This window comes from Chlorocebus sabaeus, chromosome 17 (genome assembly GCF_047675955.1).
Source record: "Chlorocebus sabaeus isolate Y175 chromosome 17, mChlSab1.0.hap1, whole genome shotgun sequence".
Classification (NCBI taxonomy): domain Eukaryota; kingdom Metazoa; phylum Chordata; class Mammalia; order Primates; family Cercopithecidae; genus Chlorocebus; species Chlorocebus sabaeus.
In genome coordinates this window covers 60,734,492-60,747,328 of record NC_132920.1, presented here as the reverse complement: position 1 = coordinate 60,747,328, position 12,837 = coordinate 60,734,492, and the positions used below count along the sequence as shown (strand labels likewise).

Sequence of the window (12,837 nt, the reverse complement as noted above, 5' to 3'; positions counted from 1 at the left end):
TCCATGTGACCTATTTTACAGCCCTAATTAATGTGGCCTAAAGCCTGTCCCTTGTCAGTGTGGTCAACTATGTCTGTCACTCATCCCATCAACAAATAGTTATTGAGTGTCAACTACACGAAGAGGACAGTCTTAGTGTTGCTGCCAGTGGTGCAAAGGTAAAGGATACATACCTCTGGCCCTGAAGGAATTCACAATGTAGCAAGAGATCCAGGCTGCCATTTTTTGTTTCCAAAGCACTCCATGACCCAGTACTGTTCCACCAGGGTCTCACTGCTTACCATAAACCATAGTGAGATACATATTTAGTGCTGTTTGAATTATTATTTGTACGCATTGCTGAAGGTTTTATTTCCATCATAAACAGAGATTTTCCTTGGAATATTTAGAATGATATTTTAAGGATAGCTGTTCTAGGGCATTCTGTATTCTATAGTCCTATTTTGTATTCTGCCCTATAGGCACTGAGCTATAAAAGTGACCCTGTGAAAATCAAAAATGTGTGTCATCCTATTCACACACAAGTCAAGAACTGAGTTCAGAATTCTGTTCCTCCTGAGAGACTTGGGGATATCAGAAGCATCCAAAACAGAATTTTCTCCTGCACTGTCCTAAGTCTTCAGATCCTGAGATAATAACAGAAATTTGCTCTATTTTTCCCATGTAAAAGAGAGAAGACGAACATCTCAATTTTTTCCCCAGACATTCTGATTCCTTTTTCTCTCAGAGCAATGTCAGAAAACCTTGACCTGTTTTTTGAAACAGACTGCATCAGTCAAGATCTTGTTTCACTTAATATGTAGAAACAGCCCATCCTAAGCCTGGAGAGAAGAAAAATGCATTTCACCTCTGTAGGTCATCTTTTATTCCAACTTTAGAAACATTCATTACCCAAAAAGCTCTAAATTATTAAGAGAAATTAAGAAAATTATTGCATATAATTTTCATGAAATTTAAGAATCTGTTCTTTGAACTATGGTTCTAATTTTCAAAATATTAAAACATACCAATTTGTGAACGCCAACACAAATGTTTTCACCTCACAAATACTGCACACGCAAACATAAAATTTTTAATTGGGAGATTCTGTCGTCTATACTGCATTGTAGACAAATTCTAGAAGCAGCAGCCTTTCTTGGTGGACTGCTGTGAATTTCTCATATTTAAGGACCAGTATTCACAGTTTCCTATTGTGTGCCATAAGTGAATATACACAACAAATGAATAAAATGCAATTTGTGTATCTGCCCACAAAACAATTACAGAACACTATATGAAAGACACAGCGCTCAGTGACTTCCATATACAATAGTTCATTTATAAGATGAACACATAAACAAATTTAGGCCTTTATTCAAACTCCTACAATGTGTCAGGCATCACTGTAGGTACTTTAAACATATTATTTTCAACTCCCCTAAATTATAGAGATAGATATTATGATCCCCAGTTTACAGACAGAATTCTGGAAGGTTACATTGTAAGTATATTGTAGGATTAGAACTTCATTCTATGATTCCAAAGCTCTCGCTTTCTCTCAGTATAAAACTATAGGTAAGATGTGACTAGCAGTGAATGAGTCCTACAATATCTATCTAGAAGTCTCTTCAAAATTCGCCAAAGTCCTACAAACCCAAATGAAACTCGTCGAGTGGAAGGGAAGGCAGTGGAAGTATACAAATTTCAATGTTTACAGATGATAAACAAGATAGACCAGATGTTATGTATACTGAGGCAACACTAACTTTTTCTAAAACTACTTGGGACTGGTTGAGAGATATTGTGGTCAATGGACCAGGATAGTACAAAACCCAAGTCAATTCAAAACCTCATATACATAGCCACACATGCCCATACACATTCTGTACATTGGCACATATAAACATATATATTTATGGCCCATCCTTTTCAAAACTAGACTAGGAATAACTAGCAATAGAGATGACAGGAAATACATGAAAGAAACCATAATAATTTCTTTCTCTACCCTATGGCCCATAGCTACTTATCCTGGCAGAATCCTTTGAAACCTTGAACACAGAGGTACAGAAATCCTTATCTCCTAGTTTACCACAAACTACCACAGAAATGACTGGTGTTTTTCAGGGCCAGTAAGAGAAATACATGGTAACTCTTCTTACGTGAATGGTATGAAAACGAGTTTGTTCACAACTTCTGTGATGTATTCATACAACCTTTTTCACTTCATCTGTAAATAAAATTATCTATATCAGAATATAAAGATTCATTGAGATACTAATATATGCAAGAATAACAGGCCCAGTATCTTGTCCATGATAGTTGTTTAATAAATTAAGATACAGTACCTGCAAGTACTTTACAATTCTTCAGTGATTCTCAGTATTTGCCTAAATTTCAAAGGCCTAATCAGCCTTATAAGAAAGAAGTAGTATATCAAAATATGATTCTGGAGGCGACGGAAATGTTACAGGATCTCTGAGGTGTCGATTTTTCTGACTGGAAAACTCTGTGGCCACAGGGCCTTTGCCCAAGTTCTTGTCCTCTATCCAGGAAGAATGAGGTACACAGACAAGTGAAGGGTGAAGAAGAGTTTATTTAGTGTTAGAACAGCTCAGAGAAGTGAGTAGCTTCTCTCTGTAGGCAGGTTGTGCAGTCGAGTGTTCAGCTCTTAGCAGAAAGGACGCCCTGGAGAGAGTGGATTCTCTCCACAAGCAAGTCATTCCCACATCTCAGCAGGTCTCTGAAGCTCTCAACAGAGAGGGTAGCTCTTCTTTTCCTGGCAGGTCCTCTCTGCAGCTCTCAGCAGAGAGTGTAAGCTTCTTTGCAGCTGGTCATGGCATTGTCTCCAGCTCTCAGCAGAGAGGGTACTCCTTTCTACAGCTGGTCATCAGGTCCCATGTCTCCCTTTGTCCTCTGGCCATCCTTTGCCCTGCTCTGGCTGAGCCCAGGGCTTTTATGGACCTCAGAGGGGAGGAAGTGCATGCTAATTAGTCCATGGGTGGCCATGGATATGCCCAGAACAGGCACTATGAGTCCCCATTCTGGTCCACAGGACTGGCAGCCTGTCCCCCAGCCTTCAGGGGCTCCCTGGCCCAATGGTGGGGCCTTACTGAGGACCCACATGCCTATGGTCCCAACTACTTGAGAGGCTAAGGAGAGAGGATCGCTTGAGTTCTGGAGGTCAAGGGTGCATTGAGCCATGATTGCCAGCACTGCACTCCAGCCTGGGTGGCAACGCAAGACCCCATCTCAAAAAATAAAAATAAAAAATAAAAATATTACCTACTCTCACCAGGCATTTTACTCACATGCTCTCAAATTCTAACAGAAACCCTATAAGCTAATATTATTATGTCCATATTATAGCTGTTTAAATTAAGGCTAGAAAAATATAAGTCCAGGTCACATGAACTGCTAAGAAACAGAGCCTGAATCTGATGACAGATCCAAGCGTATTTCAACACACTACATTGCCTCTCTACAAAAGGAGAGCTCATATTCTCATTATTTGGTAATACTGATCAACTTCACTATTATCATCTGACGAGAATTGAGGGCCTACTGGTCATCAACAAAACAGAGCACAGCGAAGCAGCTCCTTAAAGAACATAGACTAGCTGAACAGCATAAAGAGATGATTAATACTTCAAGACAACATATATTACTGCTTAAGGAGTAATACCAACAAAGGTTACTGGAGTTTTTGAGGACTATCATGATCAGAATAAAGCACATTAGAAAGACAATCTTATTAGTACCCGTTCAAATGATGTTGTAGAACAGTTTCTTAACCTTGACAATATTGATATTTGGGACTGATTAATTCTTTGTTGTAGGGGCTGTACTGTGTATTGTAGGCTTAGCAGTATCCCTAGCCTCTACCTACTAAATTCCAGTGTCACTGCTCATTAATGACTATCAAAACTGTCCCCAGATATTGCCAAAGGTCCTGTGGGAGAGCAAAATCATCTTAGTTAAAAATGTATTATAGAAAAATATTTAAAGATATGCAAGGTTTTTTACAATATTTTAAGTAAAATAAATTTTAAATATTTTAATAAATATTATAAATTAGTTAAAATATTTTAAATAAAACAGTTATAAAATGTATTATCTGGTCTAATTTCATTTTTGAAAAATATATACATTTATAAAAAATAGAACTTTAAGAATATCAAAATGTTAAAGTGATCATCAGCCTAGTGGTGGGATCATCAGTAATTTTTCTTTATTCATTGTGTATTTTCTAGTTTTTTCCCATTTACTACAATAAATATAAATTTCTTTTGCAGCATATTATGACAGTCTAGGCATTTTAGATATTTATTTATTTTAAAAATCTGCTTAGGAAAACATGTAATTCTAGAAAAGCAAAAATAAAGAAAAAAATGAAATAAAAATATTCCCTCACAAATTTAAACTCCAGGTTTGTTAGTCACACAGATTTTTAATCTTAATTTCTTCTACCTTTGTGGTCTGGGGAACTCTAATCTGAGAAATTATTAATACCACAAAAATTCGTCCTGGATCAGTGGTGTCCCTGGATCATATAGCAAAAGAAAATGCCAACTGCTCTGGAGGAATTCTTCCACATTCTAGGCTTTAGGGAAGGGATATTTTCTACCAAAGGAAAAAAAAAAGGCAACATATCTTCAAAAATGAGTCACAGTAACTTGGGGATAAATCAACCCTGAGAAAGAGTCAATAGACACAAACAGGAATGTGAAATAACTGAAAGAGAATATAAATGCAACATGTTTAAAGTGATGAGAAGGAATTAATTGCACTACCCCAAAAGGTAAGACATTATGAAAATAGGTAATCAGTTACTATCTGAAAATCAATGGAGCTTTGAGAAATGAAACCTATAGTTGAAAAGAAAATTAGAGAACTGAAAAATAAATCTGAGAAAATTACTCTTGTCCAGAGACAGAAATCATAAAAAAAAAAAAAAGTTAAAACTCATGGAAAACCAATGAAGAGTTCAATATTTTTTAAATAAGAGTTTCCAAAAGATAATTGCAAGAACAGGGAGAGACAATTTAAAAAGATAATAGTGAAAAATTTTCAGAATTGATTACATCCAAGAATTCTCAGCTTTAAGAAACCTCAGGTAAATAGGTTAAAACTCGACAGCCATTCTAACTGGTATGAGATGGTATCTCATTGTGGTTTTGATTTGCATTTCTCTGATGGCCAGTGATGATGAGCATTTTTTCATGTGTCTGTTGGCTGTATGAATGTCTTCTTTTGAGAAATGTCTGTTCACATCCTTTGCCCACTTTTTGACACCGCATGTTCTCACTCATAGGTGGGAACTGAACAATGAGATCACTTGGACTTGGGAAGGGGAACATCACACACCGGGGCCTATTATGGGGAGGGGGGAGGGGGGAGGGATTGCACTGGGAGTTATACCTGATGTAAATGACAAGTTGATGGGTGCTGACGAGTTGATAGCTGCAGCACACCAACATGGCACAAGTATACATATGTAACAAACCTGCACGTTATGCACATGTACCCTAGAACTCAAAGTATAATAATAAAAAATAAAAAAAATAAAAAATAAATAAATAAATAAATAAATAAATAAAACTCGACAGCCTCACATATAGCAGTGAATTGAAATACTATGAAATAGACAACTAGATTGATAACTGATTTCACAAAAGCACAGTAAAGATTGGAAGTCAATGGGGAAATAACTTCAAAATGTTTTGGAAAATAATTGTCAACCAAGTATTTTATTCTCAGATAAATGTTATTCAACAGGGAGTACACATTTTTAAAAATTGATACAAAGAGAATTCACAAGGAGTCACAATTAATCACTTTTGCTGAAAGAACTACTAAAAATGTACTTTCGGAAGAAGGGAACTAAGCTAAAACAAATGAATGAGATGCAAAATGCAAAGATGAGCAATAAAATGGGTAAATGTGCAGCTAAATCTAAACAGATACCACAGTGTAGAACAATAATAAAAATAAATAATCTGAAGGAATACAAACAAGAGGGAACTAAAACAGTGGCTCATTTCTCTCTTGGAAAACATATACAATTATTTATATCTAAAATGTTTGGAATTTGTTTTAAAATAAAGAAGAAATTATTTTACTTAAAGAATACGTGAAAGGGATGAGGGGGGATGAAGAGGTATAGGAAACAGGATGGGACTTTACAAGTAGTTATTGAAGCCGAGTGAAGGGTACATAGCGTTTATTATATGTTTCTCTATGCTTTTGTGAACAGATGTGAAATTCTATTAGGAAAAGTTTAAAATAAAATACTGAAAGCAATAATATATAAAACAGAAAGGAGGATTCAAGTTCAAGAATTTTCTGTCTGGATATGTTTTGGGAGGAGTAGAGAAGTACTGATTTCCTTTAGCCTGTCAAGTCAAGAATGCTATGTTATATATTTAAGGGTAATTACTAAGTAAATAAACATAAAATAGATAATTTTCAAAACAATAAAGAGGAAAAAAGAGAATAAAGAAGAGTAATCACTATAGTAGAAGGTAGGGGTGCAGGGGATAGAAAAAAACAAAAGAATGATACATAGAAAGTACAAAACAAGATGATAGAAATAAATAACACTAATAATTATAAATGCAAATAGATTAACCCAGTAGAATTTATAAGATTTGAGTATGGATTTTAAAAAGAAAATTCAGCTATGAGCCAGGGAGGCCTTAGAAAGGTTGAAAACAAAAGGAAAATACTTAGCAGTATTAATATAATTTAGAATAGATTTTAAGGCAAAACAAATTATTAAAGATACAATAGGACATAACACAGTGAGCAAAAAAGTTGTTTGAACCAAAAACTTAAAATTATTCTTGACATTTTGTTCTTTGACATTATAAATCCAAACCATCAGCAAATTATTTTGGCTCTGTCTTCAAAAGACATTCCCAGAGCCAGAGCACTTTTCACTACCTCCACCTCTATCTATCATTTTGGTCCAAGCCATTGTCTTTCCCCTCTATTATGACAATAGCCCCTAATGGTCTCCTACTACCACCCTTGTTCTCCTTCAGGCTGTTCCTAACACAGCAGCCAGAGTGATCTTGTTAAAACAGAAGCTGTATCATATCACTCCACTGCTCAAAACCTCCCAATGGATTCTCATTTCACTCAAAATAAGAATCCAAAGGCATTCAGATAGCTCTCAAGGCCCTACTCAGTTTATTTGTCCCATTACCTCTATGACTTGTCTCTTACTGCTTTCTCTCACACTTAACCAAATCTAACCACACTGGCTCCTTTTCTTGGAACATGTCATCCAGGGCATTTGCACTTGCGGTGCCGTCTACCTAGAATCTTCTTCCTTCAGGTGTCTGCAGGTACCTGCTTCAAGCCTTTGCTGAAATGTCTCCTTTTAAGTGTGAGGTCTTCACTATTCTCCCTATTTAAAATCGCAAGTATCTCGCTCTAACATACTCTGTGACCATTTCCAGCAATTTTTCTACATTGTACACTGAACCCCATCTAAAAAATACATACACATATAAGTAAACATATGTACATGCGTTTGTATGCATACAAGCATATATGTACTTACATATGCATATGTATATGTACATGCATATGTATATGTGTATATGCATATGTATGCACATATGTATGTGTATATGCATATGTATACACACACACATATATCTTATGTTGTTTATCTTTCTTCAATCAATAGAATGTAGGGCCCATGTAAACAGATTTTTCTTTCTTTTGCTCATTGCTATGTCCCTAGTCCCTTAAAAATAAATGTGTGATACTCAATAGAATGTGTTAAGTGAATGAGGGAATTTGTTCACCTAGAAAATACTATGCTTTTGAGCTTATATGTACCTAACAGCAAACATAGTCATTACATATTCATGGTAAAATTTAAAAGAATTACAAAGAGGAAATATTTGGAAATTTTAAAACATAGCTCAAAGAAACACATCATAATGAGTGGTAGAAAAAATTAGGGCAGGTAAGAGTGAAATATATTAAAATTGGTAACAAACACATAGTCATCTGATTTATAACAAAGGTACCAATTCAACTCAGTTAGAAAGGGTGGTATTTCCAATAAATGATGCTGAAGCAATTAGTTATAATTATAAATATTATAATCATGGACAAAAATTAAATTGGAAATAGTTGTACTCCTAAGTGTGAAAGCCAAAACGATCACATTTCTAAGAGAAACATAAGAGAATATACTCTTAATTTGGAGATAGATAAAAATTTCTTAAGACATAAAATGTACTAGTAACAACAGAAAAAACTGATACATTTGACTTCATTAAATAAAGAACATCTGTTCACCAAAAGATATCATTAAGAAGGTAAAAAAAAGACTATAAAAAGACTAACTGCATACTGGGAAGAATACTTCCATCAAACAAAGGATTTATATGCTACAAATCAATTATATTTGTACCCATCATGATATTTTCAATTATCTAAAAAGCAGAAAATACAATTTTAAAACAGGGAGAAAATTTCAGTAGGCACTCTACAGGAAAGAATATCAATACACTATTTAGCCAATAAACATATGAAATGGTACTCAAACGTCATTAGTAATCAAAGAAATGCAAATTAAAATGACAAGGGGATTTCACACACCCACCAAAATGTCTAAAATTTAAAAGACTGACAGTACCCAATGTTGGCAAGGACGAAAAACAGCTGTAACACTCTTTGATTGTGGAATGAAATGTAAATTGGTATAAGTACTTTGAAAAACAGTTTAGCAGTATCTCTTAAGTAAACATTTATGTATTCTCTTCCCGGAGCAATTCTGCTCTTGAGTATATATCCAAGGGAAACAAATAAACAGTGTGATTGCCTATATAAAAATATCTATGAAAATCTATTGACAAATTAGCAGAATTAATAATAGAGTATGGCATATTTTATGGATTCAAGATCATAATCAAAAAGCAAATATATTTCTATCTATCATTAATAAATGCTTTAAAAAGTATTTAAAAGCTACCCTTTACAATAAAACATATCTAAAATATTGGTTTTTATGTATCCAATATAAATACTATTAGGTAACTATAAATCTGAACATGTGAGGAAAGTACAAAAACTTTATTACTGAAGAATGTAAATAAGACCTAAATTAATTTTAAAAATGCCATATCAAAAACGACACTTAAAGATGGCCAGTCTCTGCCAACTAATCTATAGATTCAATGCTATAAATTCAAAAGACTCTTTCCCAAAGTTTGGTTACCTATGGCTAAAATTCATCAGAGGAAAAGGTCGAGACTAGGCAAGACAATTTTGAAGAGAAGTAATTAAAAGGCCGTCACCCACGACATATTAAAGTGTTCCATGACGCTACATACAGTAAGTTAAATAGTGTGGCATCAGCACAGTAATAACTTCCAATATACTCATAGATCTGGTTTCAAGCTTTTATAAACATGTTAAATAAGATTCATTCATAGCTAAGTAATATCTCAATAAACACATAACTTCATCAGTAATCCATAAAATACAAACCAAGGAGAAACTATTTTAAACACATTTGGTTGGGGAAAAATTGTTAATTCAATAACCCAAATCAGTACCAGAGATATTAGGAAATGTTTTCATGTACACACAAATGCTGAGGTGCTAAAATTAATACAATTTGATTTATAAAGCAATTTGACAATACCTATAAAAGTTGAATATGGGCATATCCTATGAATCAACAATTCCACTCTTGCACATACCCATAAGATGAGGAAAACACCAATGTTCATTGGAAGACTATTGGCAAAATGTGGAAACAATCTAACTGTCCGTAAGCAGAAAAACATTTGAATAAACTGGCATGTCTATATAATGAATATTTGCAGTAATTTAAATGAATGCAGTATTTACATGGATAAATCTTTAAAAATAATGTTAAGGGTGAATAAAAGCAAACTGCAAAAAAGATATACAACACTGTTTATGTCCATTTTTTAAACCTGCAAAATAAAGCAAATATTGCTTTGAGATGCATAAATATATACAATAAATACTAAGTAACATTCATAGGAATGCTACATATCAAATTCAGAAGAGAGGCTAACCTGAGAAGAGAAGGTCAGGAAGGCATGGAATGGCTGGGCTTTAGTCATATAATGTATTATTTTATTTTTTAAAAAAGAGAAATACTGGCCAGGTGCAGTGGCTCAAGCCTGTAATCTCAGCACTTTGGGAGGCCGAGACGGGCGGATCGCGAGGTCAGGAGATCGAGACCATCCTGGCTAACCTCGTGAAACCCCGTCTCTACTGAAAAATACAAAAAACTAGCCGGGCGAGGTGGCGGGCACCTGTAGTTCTAGCTACTTGGGAGGCCGAGGCAGGAGAATGGCGTAAACCCGGGAGGTGGAGCTTGCAGTGAGCTGAGATCCGGCCACTGCACTCCAGCCTGGGCAACAGAGCGAGACTCCATCTCAAAAAAAAAAAGAGAAATATTAAGCAAATTTGGCAAAAAAAAAAAAAAAAAAGGTATATAATCTTCATAATGAATACATGGATTGTTATATAATTTTCCATAGGTCTCCACTGTGTTTGAAATACCTTATAATTTAAATACTTTGAGTAGTACGTAGAATCATCTTTGGCTTAAAAAAAAGTGTTTGTCATCAGTAGCTATCCCACTGCACAATTACATAGTGCTTTATCAAAATTTCAAAGGGAAACAGTTTATTCTCTTGTCTGTCAAACTAAGGCTTGTGTGTTTGAATCCTATTTTGGATCCCAGGAATCTGCACCCTCTCTCTGCCTGACCACTCAATCTTCCCCTCTTGTATCAGATTTCTCTGTTTCATCCATTGATGTGAGAACATGACAAGAGCAGCCAGATCTTAAATTCGCTTCTTAACAACAAAGCACATTGTTGTTTTGTTTTCTTAAATAAAGCACTGAATCCATTTAGGAAATTACAGCATGATGAGTCATATCTACACAATTACGCTAAGTATCTCTATACAAGGCTTCTAGTCCAAGTATCCTCCAAAACTCCAATCTTTTCACCAGCTGCTATTAAAGATAACCTTTGCTTCCTTTTTAACTGGAAATAAAAGGTTAAAAAAAAAAAATAGCACCCAGGTGCTCACTGCTGTCTTCACATAGCATCACCTAGATGCTAATTCTGTTTTATCTTAGAAAGCAATCTTTCTAAACGGAGAGTTTTCTAAGATTGCGACAGTCATTGAGTTAAATATTTGAGCTGTTTGGCACTAAGGAATCACTACTAACTACAAAAAAAGGAAAATTTACCATTTGTCAAATGAGGCAATAAAGGGTCCAAACTCCTAACAAGAGATTTGGATTAGGAAAATACTGAATAATAGATCTGAACCTGATCAGTCATAAGTGACCTACTCCAAAAAAACAAATGTGTATTTAAGATTTCATCATATTTCTGTATTTAACAGAAAATCAGTTTAGCAGTTAATATTATTAATGGAGGATATTTAAGTAAAGAAAAGAAATAAAACAGATACATTTAACTGGGTTTCTTATTACATCAACTTGAAGCATTTATTTAAATTTTGTCTACCCAGTATACCCAAATTGATTATTTTAATTAAACAGCTTATTAAAAAATTTAAAGTTGGCCAAATACTTGAATTAACTTATTGTTTGTGTGGAATTGCTTGAGTTTTCTTTTCCTTTTTTCTTTTAAACACTAAACACTGAATAGAACAAATTGACAGCACAATAGGTGAACAAAACATTTGCCTTTCTTTGTAGCAGGCTTATAGAGTATGATACAGTATGACCTATGTTTGCTTATGTTCTCTGCTAACTTTCTAAATCAGTTCAGGATGTGCATTTTTAGATGAGTGTCCCATATTAAAATCTCTCTTTTTGTACTACATAACTTCCAAAGGGCTTGCACAACCCATCAAATACCAACACCTTTCTTAAAAATTCAGTTTCATAAAAGCAAACAAAAAACAACAATAAAGCCTTCAGCACTTGCCTCTTAGACCTTTGCTGAATAAAAATTTGGCCTTAAAAATCTGTTATACATGTTTATGACCTAAACCTGACTAATCCACAAATTATACAATTCAGTTTTTAGGTTTTTAAAAGAAATTATCCAACTGGCAAATTGGGTAAAAAGCAAGAATTATTATAGGAAGGCCAGAAGCTGCTTTAAAAATGAAGCTTTCTAAGCTAAGTGAAATGCTGTTTGTATAATATGTATGGAAAAGAATTGTCACAGAATAATTATATTTTCTAATAGTTTTGGTTTGGATTTACATTTATAAATCAATAATAGCTCCTGGATATGTTCCAACATTGTGCTGGTATGATTTTTTTTAATCCCTTCATAATTGCTAGAGGAACTTATACCTGGCAATCCACCTTCATTGCTCTGTATTATTATGCAAAATTCAATAAGCCTTCTCCAAAATTTTTTTCTTTTTCTTAAATTCCCCAGCTAATACAAACATAGCTTTTTACCCAATAAAAGAGATAGTAATGAATTTGTTTTTTCTGGCTTTGCAATCCACTGAAATCCCTGCACTTCATTTCATTGTCTAAAACTGTTCACTGCTATGATTTCTGTAAATAGAAAGCAAAGAACACATTTTAAAAATGTGCTTAACCTTGAATGAAATACTTAAAGCATATCCTTCATTTTTGGTATTAAGAGAAATTAGGAGGGGAGAGAGAAAGGAAAGAAACACAGTTACAATTACTTGAATACCTACATTCTAAACAAATTAAAATAAGTCATTTACCTGAAGTTCACTTACAGGAACTTAATATACTTACTACCTCTATTCCTTTATCTCTCTTTTATTTCCTCTGACTTAAAATTGACTTAATTTATAAGAAAATCAGCAAGCA

General features: G+C 34.2%; 1 long non-coding RNA gene across 1 annotated transcript in view; it reads right to left on the bottom strand.

The window, feature by feature from the left end:
* Nucleotides 1–10,664, bottom strand: part of LOC140708950 (uncharacterized) — a 34,827-nt gene extending 24,163 nt beyond the window's left edge. Inside the window, exon 1 of the long non-coding RNA XR_012089262.1 lies at nt 10,299–10,664. This is a non-coding gene — a long non-coding RNA (uncharacterized lncRNA). The remainder of the gene's footprint in view (nt 1–10,298) is intronic.
* Nucleotides 10,665–12,837: the final 2,173 nt, after the last annotated feature.